General features: G+C 41.7%; 1 protein-coding gene across 1 annotated transcript in view; it reads right to left on the minus strand.

Annotated features, from left to right (window-relative positions):
• ST6GAL1 (ST6 beta-galactoside alpha-2,6-sialyltransferase 1) overlaps window positions 1–16,157 on the minus strand; it is a 149,891-nt gene that overhangs the window by 35,700 nt on the left and 98,034 nt on the right. Inside the window, exon 3 of the mRNA XM_065943301.1 lies at window positions 4,151–4,280. The gene's annotated coding sequence lies outside the window, so the exon portion shown is untranslated. The remainder of the gene's footprint in view (window positions 1–4,150; window positions 4,281–16,157) is intronic.

Below are 16,157 nucleotides of genomic sequence, written 5' to 3' on the forward strand. Positions count from 1 at the left end.
ATGTTAAGCAAGTCTCAAAAAAAAAAAGAAAAAATCACCCTCAGTTTGGGCTTGAAATGTAGAAAGTCATGCTCAGACACTCTCATCTTCCACTCTGAGCCATGAGTGCTCTATGGACTTGCCCACCACACCTTTGTACTCCCTGAATCTTAGTCTCAGTCTGGCTTCCTGATTGCTCTCTGAGCTTCCTGAGGCTGGGAACCACAACTTACACATTCAGTTCCTAGGGCCTCACACCATTAGTTCAAGGAAGGCATACATGCTTGAAAAACTAGGAGAAAACTGCAGAGCAGGCTGACGTGTCTGGCACAGGAAGCCAAACTCCATAAAAAGGCCTGGTCTCCTTTTAAAATTGCCAGGAAGAGACCTCTCACCATAAACAGTGTGGTAGGTGCATGGTGCATCTCTCTAAGGGCTCTGGTGCTAGATTCCTGTGCGAGAAGAAAGCCAAGGGTTAGCTTTGCAATAGAACATTCAGGTTTATGGAGTTCTGCATGTGGCAGGAAATTAACTCTCCTCACAGGAGAAGATGGGCTCTCCTAATAAGATAGCAGATATGTGACCAGTTAAGGAAATGAAAACAAAAATGCATTAAGCACATAGGAGGTTATTTCATTTAATTTCATCATAAACCAGGGGGCATCATGATACAGAATATCAGTGAGCACCATGTTAATAATAACCTGACATGAAGGGCATCTCCAGAGCTGTGCAGAAAAGCCCTGACCATCACCAACCATGATGGTGCCATAATCTCCATTTTTATAGATTAACCACCTGAGGCTCTGAGAAATTAAGAGAAATGCTTAGGATCACAGAAGTGCTTAAATAGTAGCATTGAGATTCAAATCCAAGTGCACTTGCTTTCCTAACCCATGACCCTTTCACTGCATCATGTTCAGGATGCTGAAAGTTCTAGAAAATGGACTTCACAAATTAAATAGAGCCTGAATAGGCCCCTTTATATCTGAGTAAAGACCTACTTTGCTTTCCCAGAATTTATTGTCAAACTGAACGGAAAACTGAAGAACTTTGAATTCAAATAATGTCTGTATCTTCTGGAAAACATTAACTTATTCCCTAAGTAATTAGGTTTATTTACTATGATAAGTCAAAGCAACTACCCCCAGGATTTTGCTAACTGATTAAGAATCTATACAGTAGTAATTAACACAACATTGTAATCAACCATATTATAATTTTTAAAAATTCAGAGAAAAAAAAGAAACGGATCTATAGTCCACTTCCAGGAAGCCTGCTCCTAAGGATATCAGAGATAAAGTGGTAGGAATACTGAAGTGGGTATCACAGAACCTGGCTTCGTGGCCCCACTCTTGGTGGCCTTAGACAAGTCTCTTGACCTCTGTGCACCAGTTTCTGTGAAGTAATCATCTCTGCCCTGTCTCATTCACTGGTCCTGGGAACACCAAAGGAGAACGGCATTCACGGACTTTGAACTAGATAAATATAAAGGCACAGGTTAGCACAGCCCCCAGGCCCTGCCGGCAGGAGAGCCATGTGGAGGCAATGTGGGACAGCAAACAACAGCGGAGGGTAAACTGGCCCTGATCCATCAACCTGAACTTCAGGTCCTCATCATGTGCAACTGAAGTACAGTTCACTTATAATGTTAGTTACAGGTGTAAAACAGTGATTTGACACTTTTATAGATTATGTACCATTATAACATTTTTGACAATAGTCTCTATGCAGTACATTACATCCCTGTGACTTATTTATAACTGATACTCTAGCCAGCCAGCCAAGACCACACCAACACACTGAAGTATAACTGGTAATTTATACCTCAAACCCCCCTTACCTCTTTCACACTTCCCCCTATCACCCTTCTCTCTGGCAACAATTAGTTTGTTTTCTGTATCTATAAGTCTGTTTCTGTTTTTTGTTTTTGTAGATTCCACATGTAAGTGAAAACATACAGTATTTGTGTGTATGTCTCTCTCTGACTTATTTCACTTAGCATAATACTCCTTGGGTCCATCCATATCACAAAATGCAAGGTTTTATGGTATGGCTTTATTCTTTTTAATGGCTGAGTAATATTCCATTGTGTTTGTGTATATACATGTATATATCACATACTCTTTATTCAGTCATCTGTTGATGGACACTGAGGATACTTCCATGTCTTGGCAACTATAAATTATAGGTAATTCTGCAATGAACATTGGCATGCATAAATCTTTTGACTTAGTTTTTTGTTTTCCAGGACAAATACCCAGGGGTGGAACTGCCTTGACTATACGGTAGTCCTATTTTTAATTTTTTAAGCTAACTCCATACTGTTTTCCACAGTGGATACACAAATTTACACCCCCACCAACAGTGTATGAGGGTTCCTGTTCTCCACACCCTTGCCAGTACTTATTTCCTCTATTCTTCTCCTGAGTTTGGTGAGCATACTTATAACTGAGAATTCCAACCCAGATCTGTCTGACTAAAAGTCCATGGTTTTTGCACTAATGGACAGGCATTGTGGAAAAGTACAATGAAAAGTCAGTGTTGACTTAAGACTCAGAATTCAGGGTCTTTAACAAGAAAACTGCTGGACAATCACAAAATAAACACCCTCACTATCAGTACTGACACTGCTACTGGGCACTATTTTACCATTTAGGTGACCCAGCAATTGGATGTATGAGACCCAATACAATCCTGTGAGATAAGCAGAGCAAATATTATTAGTTTCATTTATAACTAAAGAAACTAAGATTTTGTAAGCATAAATAATTTTCAAAGTTGCGTGAGTGATTTGGTAATGATGGAGTTTGGACTTAACTTTTATGTGTATAAGTGAAATAAGACAGGAGGCAGGGGTGTGGAACCTGGTTCACTATCTCACTGGGCCAAGGCTCAGAAGGGCTTGTGTTCGGCTTCCTGCCAAACCCTGCCCTCAAAGGTCGAGTTTCCCGGGAAAGAAGACTTCTCCAAACCTTCAACCATACAATCTTACAACTTCAAGAGCACCTCAGCCTTCAAGATCAGTACTCTGTCATGAGTGCCATGGGCACTCATCTGAAACCTCATGTCAGGGCTCCCAGGTCTCTTGAACACCATCCTCTTTTGAGGCTCCCAGTCCATCACTGGCTAGACCCTCTGGTCAGAGGGACTTAGAGCGTCAATCATATCTCTCAAGCTGCTACAGAGAGACACGGACTGAAGCAGTTTCATCTAAACAGCCCAAACTGAAGGAAAGGAATAGTAAATATTTTCCCCCAAATTCTTTGGGAAAATAGTCCAAGTTTTTAATTTCTCAATCATTTCTCTGATTGCCTTCTTACTCCTCTAGAACTTTGCACTGCTGGAATCTCTCCCCTTGTCCATTTGCCTGGCAACCAAACAGCCTTTCCGTTTCTGGGCTCCTGTGGAGGCCACCTCCTCTCCCCTATTGTTTCTTGCTCCCTGCTATTTGTCTCTAATGTTTAGTAATGCTTGTTTTTTATTTTCTTTTTTAGGCCATGCCCTACAACGTGTGGGATCTTAGTTCCCAGACCAGGAATCAAACCCCTGCCCCCTGCACTGGGAGCATGAAGTCTTAGCCATTGGATCACCAGAGAAGTCCCAGTAATGTTTGCTTTTCATGCTGACCCCCTGTCAGAGGGAGACTCCTCCTGGCTCATTTCTGAAATTCCAGTGACCCCTCACACCTGGAACACAGTGGGTATTCAATAAAGGATTCTTGAGTTGACTGGACTTATCATTGAACACTAACAACCCCCACCTGGCTTCTAGAAGAACAAGTAACAACTCACATTATCACCTACAGAGAATAAGCCAACACTGAACCAACAGAAAGAAAATCCCAAAGGAGGGCTCCCCATCTATATCACTATATCACTACATGCCGGGTATCACATGCAGGGCTTGGCCAGAGTAGGTGCTTTAAAAAGGTAGATTAAATTACAGAATAACTTCAAATCTTATATTTATAGTTTATAGAAGTAGGCAAATCACCTATCAAAACTAGGGACTGAAAATAAATAAATAAAAAACATGAAGAAAAATGCAAAGCTGTAGCCAGACATTGAGCCCCTGTGACTTCTTGCCAGCGCACTCCACTGTGCCTCTCCTAAACAGAGTGTGGACCCCTGTGCTGCTTCCACATCCCACTCCTCCAGGTGCTCCTTACCTGCTTCTAGCTAATCCTCCTGGGCTGCAAGCCCTCCAGGCCCTCAGGAACGAGCACTGTTCTCCATGGATGTCTATTTTACTGGGTCTGGAGGCCAAGGCTCGTTCTTCTCAGGATGATCAAAAACCATCTATAAAGAGGGTAAAACAGAGTTAAGCACCAGTTTTCAAGAGGAGCAAGGTTAAAGATTAAAAAGATAGTCAGGGACCTCTGCTAAACTCCAATGTGGGCCCTGGTATGGCTCAATCCAGGAAGCCCCAAGGGCTCAGAAAAAAAAAAAAAGAGAGAGAGAGAGAGAGAGAGACAAAAGTCAATTACAGATGCAATGTTCTGGGTTCATAAACAGCACAGAAATCCTAGAAATAGTCCAGTACTAAGAAGCACACGACAGAAAGATGAAGCAAGCACCATACACTATTCTCAGCCTGGGAAGAAAGAATTGTCTGGTCGCTGGTTTGTGCATGCATAAATAGCAGTTTTGGGAAGACAGGATTCAGCTCATCCAAAATGAACTCTAAACAGACCTTTTAAAAGTTATTTATTATCAAAGAATATTTAATGATATATGATATATGAAAGTTTTATCAGTATAATGTTAACTGAAATTCAGAAAAAAAATTTTAAATTCAAATCTGAGAAAGAGGAAAGACTACACCAATATATACACCAACACACACACATACCTGGAAGGTAGAATAAGAAGTAATGAGCATTTTCATTTTTTATAAATTTCTGTATATCAAAAAATTTCTAAAGTGTACATCATTACCCTTAGAGTTAGAAAAAATTATAAAAATATGTTTTAGAAGCTAAAAATAGAACTCTATACTTGTTAGCTTTCTTCCTTCTGATGGAATGTAGAAAAATAACAAAGGATAACTTACTAGTTGCATGAAAATTCCAACTTCTATACAATAAAAATATTGTAATAAAAAGGAAAATAAGACTCAAGGTGTATGAAAGTTTCACCGTAAATGCCTTTAAAAATGAACAGGCAATCAACATGAGCAAACAAATCACAAACCAGAAAATACCATTAATGAACATATGAAATTATGATTACTCTTGAGAAAAACCCAAAAGAGGTAACTGGGACATTAAGATACTAGTTTATAAAATTAACTTTAACCAGTAGTTTTCAAAATGATAATACTCATTGACAGGCAGATTATAATGAAATTGGTATATTTCAAGAGAGCAGTAGAAATTAATTTAACTTTTTTAGAAAGTAATCACACCAAAGAATTAAGAGCTTATGACTATGAACCAAGTTATTGTACTCCCAGGAAATAATATTGAATAAATAATTCCAAGGGGAAAAAGTTGTATATTTCTGTTTCCTCACATATAAGATAATTCCCTACCTTACACAGCTTTGGTGAGAATTGGAAGAAGATTCATGAGACAAAGAATGAATTTTATGAAGCAATTTGCATGTGCAAAAAGAAAAAACAGATTTCAGTTTCAAAGAGATTTATAATGGTGAAAAAAATCTAAAATTAATAATTAAGCTTATAACAATAGCGAAATAATTAAACTATCGTACTTACAATCAGATAAAATATATACATAATGGTGTATGAATTTTAAGTAGCAACATGAAATAAAATGCTTAAAATATTATAACAAAGAAAGTGAAACAAAATGTTACCTGTACACACATCAATGTGACTAAAAGTTCTACATATTCAAATATCTAGGCTGGGGGTGTCTGAGCTTTTCATGACCAGGAGGCAGGCAAGCAGATCCTGGGTGTGATTGACAGGACAGAAGTGAGAAGTGCCATTCTGCTCTTTGTCAAAAAACAGTCAGGGCTCCCCTTATCCATTTAGCAAAGCACTGGTTCCCTAGCAGCCTCCTGGTACAGTCCAAAAATTGCCTCTGATAGCTAGCCTTGTTTTCAAGTCATACAAGTTTCCTCTGAGGTGAGGGAGAGGGGTTTGTGACTATGCAAGCATTCATATTATTATTGGATTACCATTTGTCTCCTTCTACTAAAAACGTGAACCCTGTAAGTGCTGGTTCTTCACTACTACCCTCGGCGCACAGATGCATGTCTGGCAGATGGGAGATACTCAATGAGACATGGGTTTGATCCCTGGGTCGGGAAGATCCCCTGGAGGAGGAAATGGCAACCCACTCCAATATTCTTGCCTAGGAAATCCCATTGTTAGGTAGTTAGAATAGGAAAAAGGAGTCCAGAATGGCAGTGGCTAAAAGACAAGGGAAAAGCCCACAAAAATAGAACAAAGGGAAGTCCAGGACCGAGTGAGGACCTCAGGTAAAACAAACAGCATTCCTAGCTAGCCCAATTTACATAGGGCAGGCCCAGAGGGAGGAAGAAAAACATATTAAAAGGGCAGGAGAAAAAACATATAAAAAGAGGAGCCAAAATTGGGCTGGGGGCTTCTCTTCTGTTCGTGCCTCTTGGGTCGACCCGCCCTCATGCCTTGAGGATGTATTTTCCTTTGCTTTAGAAATAAAACTGAGCTCTAACACAAAGCTGTAACGCTGGTCCATCTGAGGAAATTACAAGGGGCTGTAACACTGGGCAGTTTGTCGCTTCAAATTTTTGTTGTGACAAGACAGAACCAAGGAAATTTCAAGCTCCCCCGACACCATGAATAGAGGAACCTGGCAGGCTGTGGTTCATGGGATCACAAAGAGTTGGACATGATTTAGTGATTAGACAACAATAAACAAGGACTATTTGTTGAATGAATGAATGAGGGAGGGAAGTGCTGCCTGTCCTTTAGAGGTCTATGATTACCACAGGCACCACCGATGGACAGGGTTCCTGCTCAGCAGCCTCAAAGACAACACTCTGGGCAGTCACGGCACTTAGGATGCCACTCTCACCTGTATTTGCCACTTCACTGCCACCCCCTCAATGCTGGGGCATGAGACCTGCGTTTGGGTTCATTGCACAGACATCAGAGGAGTACAGCAAACCCAGTTCTTCCTCCCTCACATCACATTTACTTGGAACAACTTGCCCTTTAAAGAAATTAGAAATCACTCTTGATTCTTGATTTCTAAAAATCAACAAATTGAAACAAGTGGTATAACGGTTGATCTATATGTACCATAAATGGTGAGGGCCTTCCAAAAATAGTCACTGCTGGTCATGAGATACTAGCAGTGGTGATCGTCAACCAGCTACAGAAGCAGTCAGTAATAGAATCCTCAACTCTCTGAGAGAGACACTTTAGCACTCATGACAATAATAGTTACCAAGTGTGTAATACTAGCTACATGCAAAGCCCTGACTGTAGCTTAAGAGTTAAGAGTAAGGACTCTGGAATTAGACTGAGCTGGGAAAGAGTTCAAACTGCCTCTCACCAGTTTATATGACCTTGGACAAGCTGTTCAACCCCCTTGGAAGCAGTTTTTAAATCTGTAAAATGGTAATAATAATAACAGAGCCCCTATCATGGGATTATTTAAATAATCAAGTTAGATAAAACACCCAAAGGGATTGCAATAGGAACTATGACAAAAATTATCCACATCACTTCATTTACTCCTCACCATCCCACCCTCCTCACCATCCCATGGTTGAGAGGATACCACTGCTATCCCCATTTTATAAATAGGGAGACTGAGACAAGAAGGAAGAGTGATTTGCCCAGAGTAACTCAGTTGTAGCACTCCAAATGCCTCATGCTCTTCCATACATTTGCAGCCCTGCCCAGAGAGCTCCTTCTGCTTGAAATGTGCTTTCCTACCCTGTTCACAAGGGACCACATCCTCCCCCCGAACCTCCTCTACTAGCTCAAGTGCCCCTGGACTTTGAAGCCTTTCTTGACACCACAGAGATCGTCACAGCTCTGCCGTGCCTGTGCTGGCTCTCACCAGACCACATGTTTGCAGCTCTGTCCCAGTCCGTAAGATCTATCTCTGGCCCCCTGCACCTAACCAGGCTCTGCGCCATTACTGAGAAGTGCTCAGTCATGTTTGAGTGACAGAAAGAATCTAGCTCTGACACCTCTCCTCCCCACTCCCCAAAACCTTCAATTTTTAGAATCACCCCCATCATCTCCCTACCCATCACCTTCAATTGCTGGAGTCCCCTTTACAGCGCTGTCATTGGCAGATGTTCATTCTGCCTGCTGAACGTGCTGAATGACAGGAAATTCACCACTTCCCCAGGTTGAATGTGGCTGTGTGAGCAGCTCTGCCTCTTAGAAAGGTCTTAAAATGAAGAGCAATCAACTTGCAAAAATAAACTCGGTGGTTTAAGCTTTGATCTCTAGATTCATACAGACTCAAAATGAAAACCAGTAATGCTTGCTGAGCCTATGCTCAATGCTGGGAACTCCAACACATGCACCCACTCATGTCATCCTCATGACAACCCTGTGAAGGCCACACTGCCTACTGCCCACCTTGCTGCCCACCTTCTCCTCCACCCAGGATACTCTTCCTCATTCCTTGAATATGCCAGCTCCTGGCTTACTATAATTCTTTCCAATACTATTTCTATCGTAACTGTTCATAGCATTAATAACCACTTATAGAATTATTCTAGTCCCCTGGTCTCTTTCTTTTCTTGGACTTCAAAATCACCGTGGAGAGTGACTACAGTCATGAAATTAAAAGATACTTGCTCCTTGGAAAAAAAAGCAATGAACACTTATGCAGTGTATTAAACAGCAGAGACATTACTTTGCCAATAAAGGTTCACACAGTCAAAGCTATGGTCTTTTCAGGAGTCATGTACGGATGTGAGAGTTGGACCATAAAGAAGGCTGAGCACCAAAGAATTAGTGCTTTTGAACTGCAGTGCTGGAGAAGACTCTTGAGAGTCCCTTGGACAGCAAGGAGATTAAACCAGTCAATCCTAAAGGAAATCAACCCTGGATATTCATTGGAAAGACTGGTGCTGAAGTTGAAGCGCCAATACTTTGGCCACCTGATGTGAAGAGCCAACTCTGAAAAAGACCCTGATGCTGAAAAGACTGAAGGCAGAAGAAGGGGACAACAAAACATGAGATGGTTGGATGGCCTCATAAACTCAATGGACATGGGTTTGAGCAAACTCTGGAAGACAGTGAAGGACAGGGAAGCCTGCCGTGCTGCAGTCCATGGGGCTGCAAAGAGTTGGACACAAGCGCATGACTAAACAACAACTGGTCTCTCAGTTTTTTGATCTCCTCAGTTCCAAAGACTGTGACCTCAGCAACGCAGTCCAAGGTTATATCTTTGATCTTGTCATTTCCAAAAAATATACTCCCTTCATAGTCTCGATTTCAGGTATCCTCTCTCTCATCACCACTCTCATCTCTGCAGCTTAGTCCAACCAGTACCCAACTCCAAAAGTTTTCTGCGTTTGATCCTACCACCTTCTCACTACCTCTCACTTCCTCCCTGCCCTCCCTTTCCTTTCTATCCACCTCAGATTCCCTGGTCAGTCATTCAACTGACCTCTCACATCAATGCATGGCTGGATAAACCCCAAGTCTGGTTAAATTCAACTCTCTGGGTTACTGCAACCTGCAACTATGCAGCTGAACGTGGTTAAAGAAAATCACACAAGGATGCTTACTGATTTCACTTGAGGTTCATCACTACTAACTGCAAGTAGCTCCTTGATGCTTTATAGCAATGAGATGCTACATTTCCAGTCAATTCATCTGCCACTCTCCTAGAGGACTGTATGACTTCCTCCCCTAGAAATTCATCTTACCCTCTCCTGATGAACTTGCTACTTATTCACAGAACAAACTTTCACACACATGCCTTTGTACAACAGCTGCTCACCTTATCTGCACTTATGCCCAAATGATCTCATTACTATGAATAAATTGGCTGCATTCAACACTTGCAATATCCAACTTTTCCCATAGATTCTACACACTCTTGTCTACTTAAGGACGTTCTTAAAAATCCTTCTTTTTTTCTTCTGCATCAATAGATAGCCTTCTGTCAAAGATCATCAGCATATAGGCATGCTATTATTTCTCCTATCTTTTAATAAAAACTCTCCTAATTGAAGCAACCACCACCTGACCCAGCTCAGTCTTAGCATCACTAACAACAGAACACCTCAATAGTTTGTGCCTTCTGAAAAGAGATAATGTGAAGCACATAGCACCACCTATGACAAATTCTTATCCAAGATGTTTAACCTGTATATGCAATTCTAGTTTTTTAGGAAATACAAGAGAAAGAAGAACAAGTTAAAAGATACCCTAATTTATCAGATACATCTAGAAAGTGGGACACTCTATAGAACAACTGAACCAGTTTCATCAAGTCAATGGGCACACACACACACACAAAAATACTAAATAGCTTAAAAAAAGACAACAATCACATGCAGTCTGCAGACCTTTGGTTTGAACAGAGCAACATTGGCGACAAACTGGGTTATCTGAATATTAGGTATCATACTATTAATATGATTAGGTATCATATTAAGAAATCACTGTTAATTTTGCTAGGTATAATAATAGGATTATCATGATTATATATGTGATTATGTTAGAAAAATAAACTATGTGTTTCAAATAGAAATGAAATTTACTTTAAAATAATTCAGCCAAAAATAAAGCAAATATGAAAAAAATGCAATGTTGTTTTGTTCAAATATATTCAAATTAAGCTATGTAAGGAATAAGGGTGATTTGCAGACTCTTCTTAGACAACATCATTTGAGATTAAGGAGAATTTCAAAGAGCTTGAAAACAAAAAAGTTATGGTCAATAGTGTTTCTGTTTTACTGGAGGAGTTAACTGAAAAAAGATACAGGACAATACAGAAGTCGCCTATTTAGCCACTACGTGAGGTCTAAATAACCTCCTTTTCCCGGTCCCTCCAATGAAAGCTCTAGACCTTTTTCTCCCCTTTACAGTAAAACTGCTTGAAAGAAATATCTGGACGCATTGTTTCCAATTTCCCTCTTCCCCTTCTCACCTCCAGCCCCTCCATCAAGCTGCCCTCATCTCTGTAAGACTGCTCTTGCCACATCCCAAACATCTCCATGACTCCATGCTACCAACAGATGCTCAGGGCTGTCTCTGTCTTATTCAGCCCATCAGCCGTACTTTACACAGTTGGTCTCACCGCCTTTCTGGCTTCCAAAACCCACATTTTTTTCCTCCCCTTACTGTTCACTCCTCCTCAGTTCTCTCTGACACTGGTTCCCCCTCCTTTCCCCCACCTCTATACACAGAAGTGCCCCAGTTTCTGGACTTTGTTCTAGTGATACTCCCTCTCTCCTGGATGTGGGCACCTTGTGGCCTGTTCCCCGTCTACCCAGTCTGTAGTTTGCACCCAAAACATATTTGCTGATGTGAAATGAAAATATTTCCTGCCATATTAATCAACAAGAAATGTCATAGCCATCAGCGATTTCTGGCCTCCCAATGTGAATGAGGGCTCCCCAAACAGCCATCCAGTGGATGCTGCCACCCCCATAGTGATTGCTGAGGAGCTGGGGGAATGCAAGAAGCAAGGTGAACAAGGAGACAGGACTGGCCCCAAATAGCTGAGGTGCATACGAAAGGAATGAATTCAGTGAGTCCAGAGGCTTGCATCTTACCATAGGTAGAATGTTAAATTCCTTAACTTGATTCCTGATCTTTGAGGTTTAGACTGCTGCTCCCTTTGTTGCAAACTTATATAGCCTGACGTCCCCCCTGCCTCCTTGGAGCGGTTTTCTCAAAGCTACTGAGATGCTGTCTCCCAGGCTCAGAGTCTTAAACATTCCCACTAAATAAAATAACTCTCTACTTTCAGGTTGTGATTATACCTTTTTGTTGACACTGACATGCACTAAAATGAGTTCAGAAACAGGTTCTGTTGGTGAGTTTCTACAGAAAGGAAATCTCTAATACTTAAAGACAAACGAAAAAGAAGAGTAGGGCTTGGGTTGGGAGACTAAAATAAACATTATATTCACTTCACTTGTTACTGTACCCTCTATAATCTGTAGAGACGAGGCAGCACTGCAGAGAACAATGATGATCAGATTGAGAGCACATTATTGAAATTAGTTGTTAAAATGTAGATTCCTGAATTCTACCCTCAGTCATTCTGATCCAAGTAGAGATGGGGCTAGGAAAACTGCATTTAGCAAGCACCCCAGGTGATTCTGATGCCAACAGAAGTGCTAGTCTGAGAAAGATTTTTCAAGATCCAGGATGGGAAAAGCATAGAAATTGAGTGTAATCAACTTTTACAGTAATTTGAAAGAGTAATTTTATGCCTGTTGAATCTAATAGTAACTTTTAAAATATGGCTTATTATTTTAAATGTCCTTTTCATTTCATTATTCTAGTAATTCCTTTTTATTGTATTTTTAAAACTATGGATGTGGGAGAGGTTAGGGCAGAAATCTTGTCCTTCACCACCACTAGTTTGAGAAGCGCCAACTTTGGAGAAAGAGATCAGGCTCTGGCATCTCAAAAGCCCAGATTCAAATCCTGGCTTTTCTATCTGTCAGATGTTGCAGGATGTTAGACCAGTTTTGCCATCATCTGTAAGCCTTGTGTCTTCATCTGTGAAGTATGGATAATAATACTTTAAAATCTGCCTTCACAGGGTTGGGTTGACAATCTACCGATAGAGTTTATCACTCTGTTCTGGCTAATAATTATTGTACTTTTACCATGTGCTAAATATTTCATCAATACAAAATGCAGAGTTCCTGTAATTGAGTGAAGGTCATCTAAACTCAGCAGCATCAATAGCGCTGGAGGTGGGTGCAGCTGGTTCACCTCCCACGGTCCCCAGCAGAGCTGGTCCAGGCTGCTATCAGACACAGTGTTTCAGGTCCTGACCACCGAACTCCACTGTATGGGAGCCAGCAGAGGTCAGAACCTTAGTCACTGAGTCAAAACACTTCTGACAAGTCACAGTTTTACTCAGAAGGACAGAAAAAATCAGAAACGTGATAAGCAATGGAAACCAACCTATCGCTGGTAGAGACTCGCCAAGTACCTGAGTGGCTGCACTGACAAGTGTTTGCCTGGTGGGGAGGGGGGAATCTTGCCAGATCAGAGCCCTAAAGATAAATGGGCCTTCATTCCTGCCTGTTTCAGCCCCAGACTGCAAACAAACAAACAAACAAACAAAATGGTCTCTTAACAGAGATGAGATCTTTTCCCAGCCAGGCAGGCACTAATGGAGAAGATTGTGAAATGGCTGAGTACATTTCCCTGAGGTTTCCTAAAACATGGAGAACAGAACTTTATCTGTGAGGGGTGTTAAGTCCCCACCACAGAGAGGGCAGCTGCTCCATGGTACCAGGCCAGAGCCAGCCTCTCAGAACAGATGAGGGGAGCTCTGAACTCAGGACTAAGGGAGTGGACAAAGGGAAAAAAAAAAAAATCCCAGGCCATTTGCTTGTGATTCATCTTCAGTCTTGTGTCTTTAGTGGACACATATTTGTAGAAATTTTTTCCTTCCAATTCAATAGGTGCCTGGTGGGAAGTAAGTGCTTTACACCCCATCAGCTTTCCGTCTGTATAATGCCCACCTCCCAGTACCAGCAGCAGAAGCCCCAGCCCCAAAAGCCATCTCCCCATTCTTACCAGCTAAGACAAGTCTGCTCCCATCCATCAGTCAGCAGTGAGCCGAGGAGGAAGGAACAAAAAAGCCTGCAAGGAGGGCTGAACAGACACAATGCTCCTCCCAAGCAAGGGACCCACCTCTCTTCCTTCACACCCCAACTCACACCCCACAGAGACACAGAGGGGAAAAAAAAATAGGCCTCTTTCCTCCTGAGAAAGAACTGTTTCACCTCCTCCTCATCTTAGAAAACTAAGTTTGTGGTGACTATTATGGAAGCTTTTACACATACAAAAATAGACAGAAAACACCATAAAGAACCTCCATGTTTTCATAACCCAGATCCAAAGATTATCAGTATTTTGCCAACCTTGTTTTATCCATCTCACACTCCAGTAACTTAAAGCAAATGCCAGACTTTGTGTCAGTTCCCCACACCGGCTCTTCTTAACTAGGGTCCCATGAGAAAATTAAGTCTTAATAGCTTAAGACATCCATTTACATAATGAATTAACTTACCTCCTTGGCATCTTGGGAGAAAGAAATGGCAATCCACTCCAGTATTTTTGCCTGGAGAATCCCTTGGATGGAGAAGCCTGGCGGGCTATAGTTCATAGGGTCTCAAAGAGTTGGACATGACTAAAGCAATTTAGCACAGCACACTTTGGCATCTAGAATAGAATTAGCTATCACCCTCCTCGGGAGAACTGAGAACATAGGCCCTCAAGATCATTTTCTGTGGAGCTGAATTCTGTATAATATTACCCACCCTACGTGTTAGGTTCTGTGTATGTACATACATGACCACGATGTCATTATCATCCAATAGCCATTTCACTTTCAAATTTTTGCCAATTCTCCCAAAAATGTCTTTTACACTAAATTCCTTGAATGAGGATCCCATCAAGGTGGGCACATCTTGTTTGGATGATATACCACTCTCAACTCTCTTCTAATCTGTAACAGTTCCCTACTCCTTTATTTTTTTTTCTTTTCCATGATATACATTTGCTGAAAAAACTTAAGTCATTTGTCCTGTGGAATATGCCACACACTGAATCTGGTTGAGACCTCCTTGTGGTATCGACTTACTCCCCTTTTTTCTGTGTTTCCTGTAAACCTAGTGTTAGATTCCAAGGCTTCTTGAGATGCAGTGGTTTCAAGTTCAATGATCCTTCCACTGTTTTGATATTCTAAGAGGGGCTAAACCCTGATCATCTAAGGGAGTTTGGGGTGGGGAAATGAACAGGGATGTCTCTACGTTGCAGTGGTCCCAGAGCTTATAAGAACAACGTACTCCAATACTCATAATAGGTTCACTCATTCAGCAAGTAATCATTTTCTACTGTGAGCCGAAGTAGAGATGTGACAGTGCAGAAACCAGCCAGAAATCTCACACCCCAGAATATGCCTCCCAGTGAGAGGGTAAGTGGAGAGTTAAGACAAAATAAAGACATACAGTGTGCTTTGTAAGTGGATAGAAAATTAAAGCAGGGAAGATGGAGAGGGATAGCAGGGGCTGGGGGGCAGAAGATCCCTTGTAAATTAGATATTCAGAGAGAGCCTCACTGAAAAGGCATTTGAGCAAATATTGGAGGGAGTGAAGGAGGGCTCAGGCAGATTTTTGAGGGAAGAGAGTTCCAGATGGAGGACCAACAAACTGTTAGGCAGAGATACGCTTGACCTGCTTGAACACCAGCATGGAGGCCTGGGGAGAGAGGACGAGGAGGAGAACAGTGCAGGAGTGGGCAGGGAAGTGGTGGCTACAGATCATAGAGGGGTTTCCACTGGTGTAAGAACTCTAGCTAAGAACTCGAACTCACTGTACATTAAGACTTGACTGACTTAAGATTTGAAAGGGATCATTCTGGCTGCTACATTGAGAATCAACTGTAGTGGGTGGCAGGTTGGGAAATGTCAAAAAAAAAAAAAAAAAAAAGACCTTTTAAAAGGCTACTGCAACAAGCCAGGGGAGGAAAACCCAGGATTCTGTTAACTAGAGTTCTTCCCAGGCGCTCGCATTGTGAGTTGCCAAATTTAATTCTTGCAACCACCCAGTGGGGTGGGTATTAACAATACTCTTTTATGAGTGAAGAAACTGAGGCTCAAAGAGTTTAAGCCATTTGCTTCAGATATTGTAAATGGGCAGTCAAGCTGGGGTGTGAGTCACTGGTCTGACTTGTAGCCTGGTTCTGCTATCCAACATATGCCCCTCTAAATCTGTTTACTGGAACGCCTCCGCTTTACCAGGCCAACTAGAGTTGCCAGTGACCATTTTGGAAACTTCTGTTGACACTTCTCTATACTTTGCACTGATCCCCATCTCTTTAATTTCTCAGTGTGCAAACTTCACCCTCATCTGTACTTCAGGACCCAAACTTTCTGTCCCCAGACTAGAATCCTTGATACCATACTGCCTTCAGCTAACCACAATACCTCCAAGAAGGGGTCTCTATGTCCTGGGCTCCAGAAACCTCCAATGGGCTCCCAT

Source organism: Muntiacus reevesi, chromosome 8, assembly GCF_963930625.1.
Source record: "Muntiacus reevesi chromosome 8, mMunRee1.1, whole genome shotgun sequence".
Lineage (NCBI taxonomy): Eukaryota > Metazoa > Chordata > Mammalia > Artiodactyla > Cervidae > Muntiacus > Muntiacus reevesi.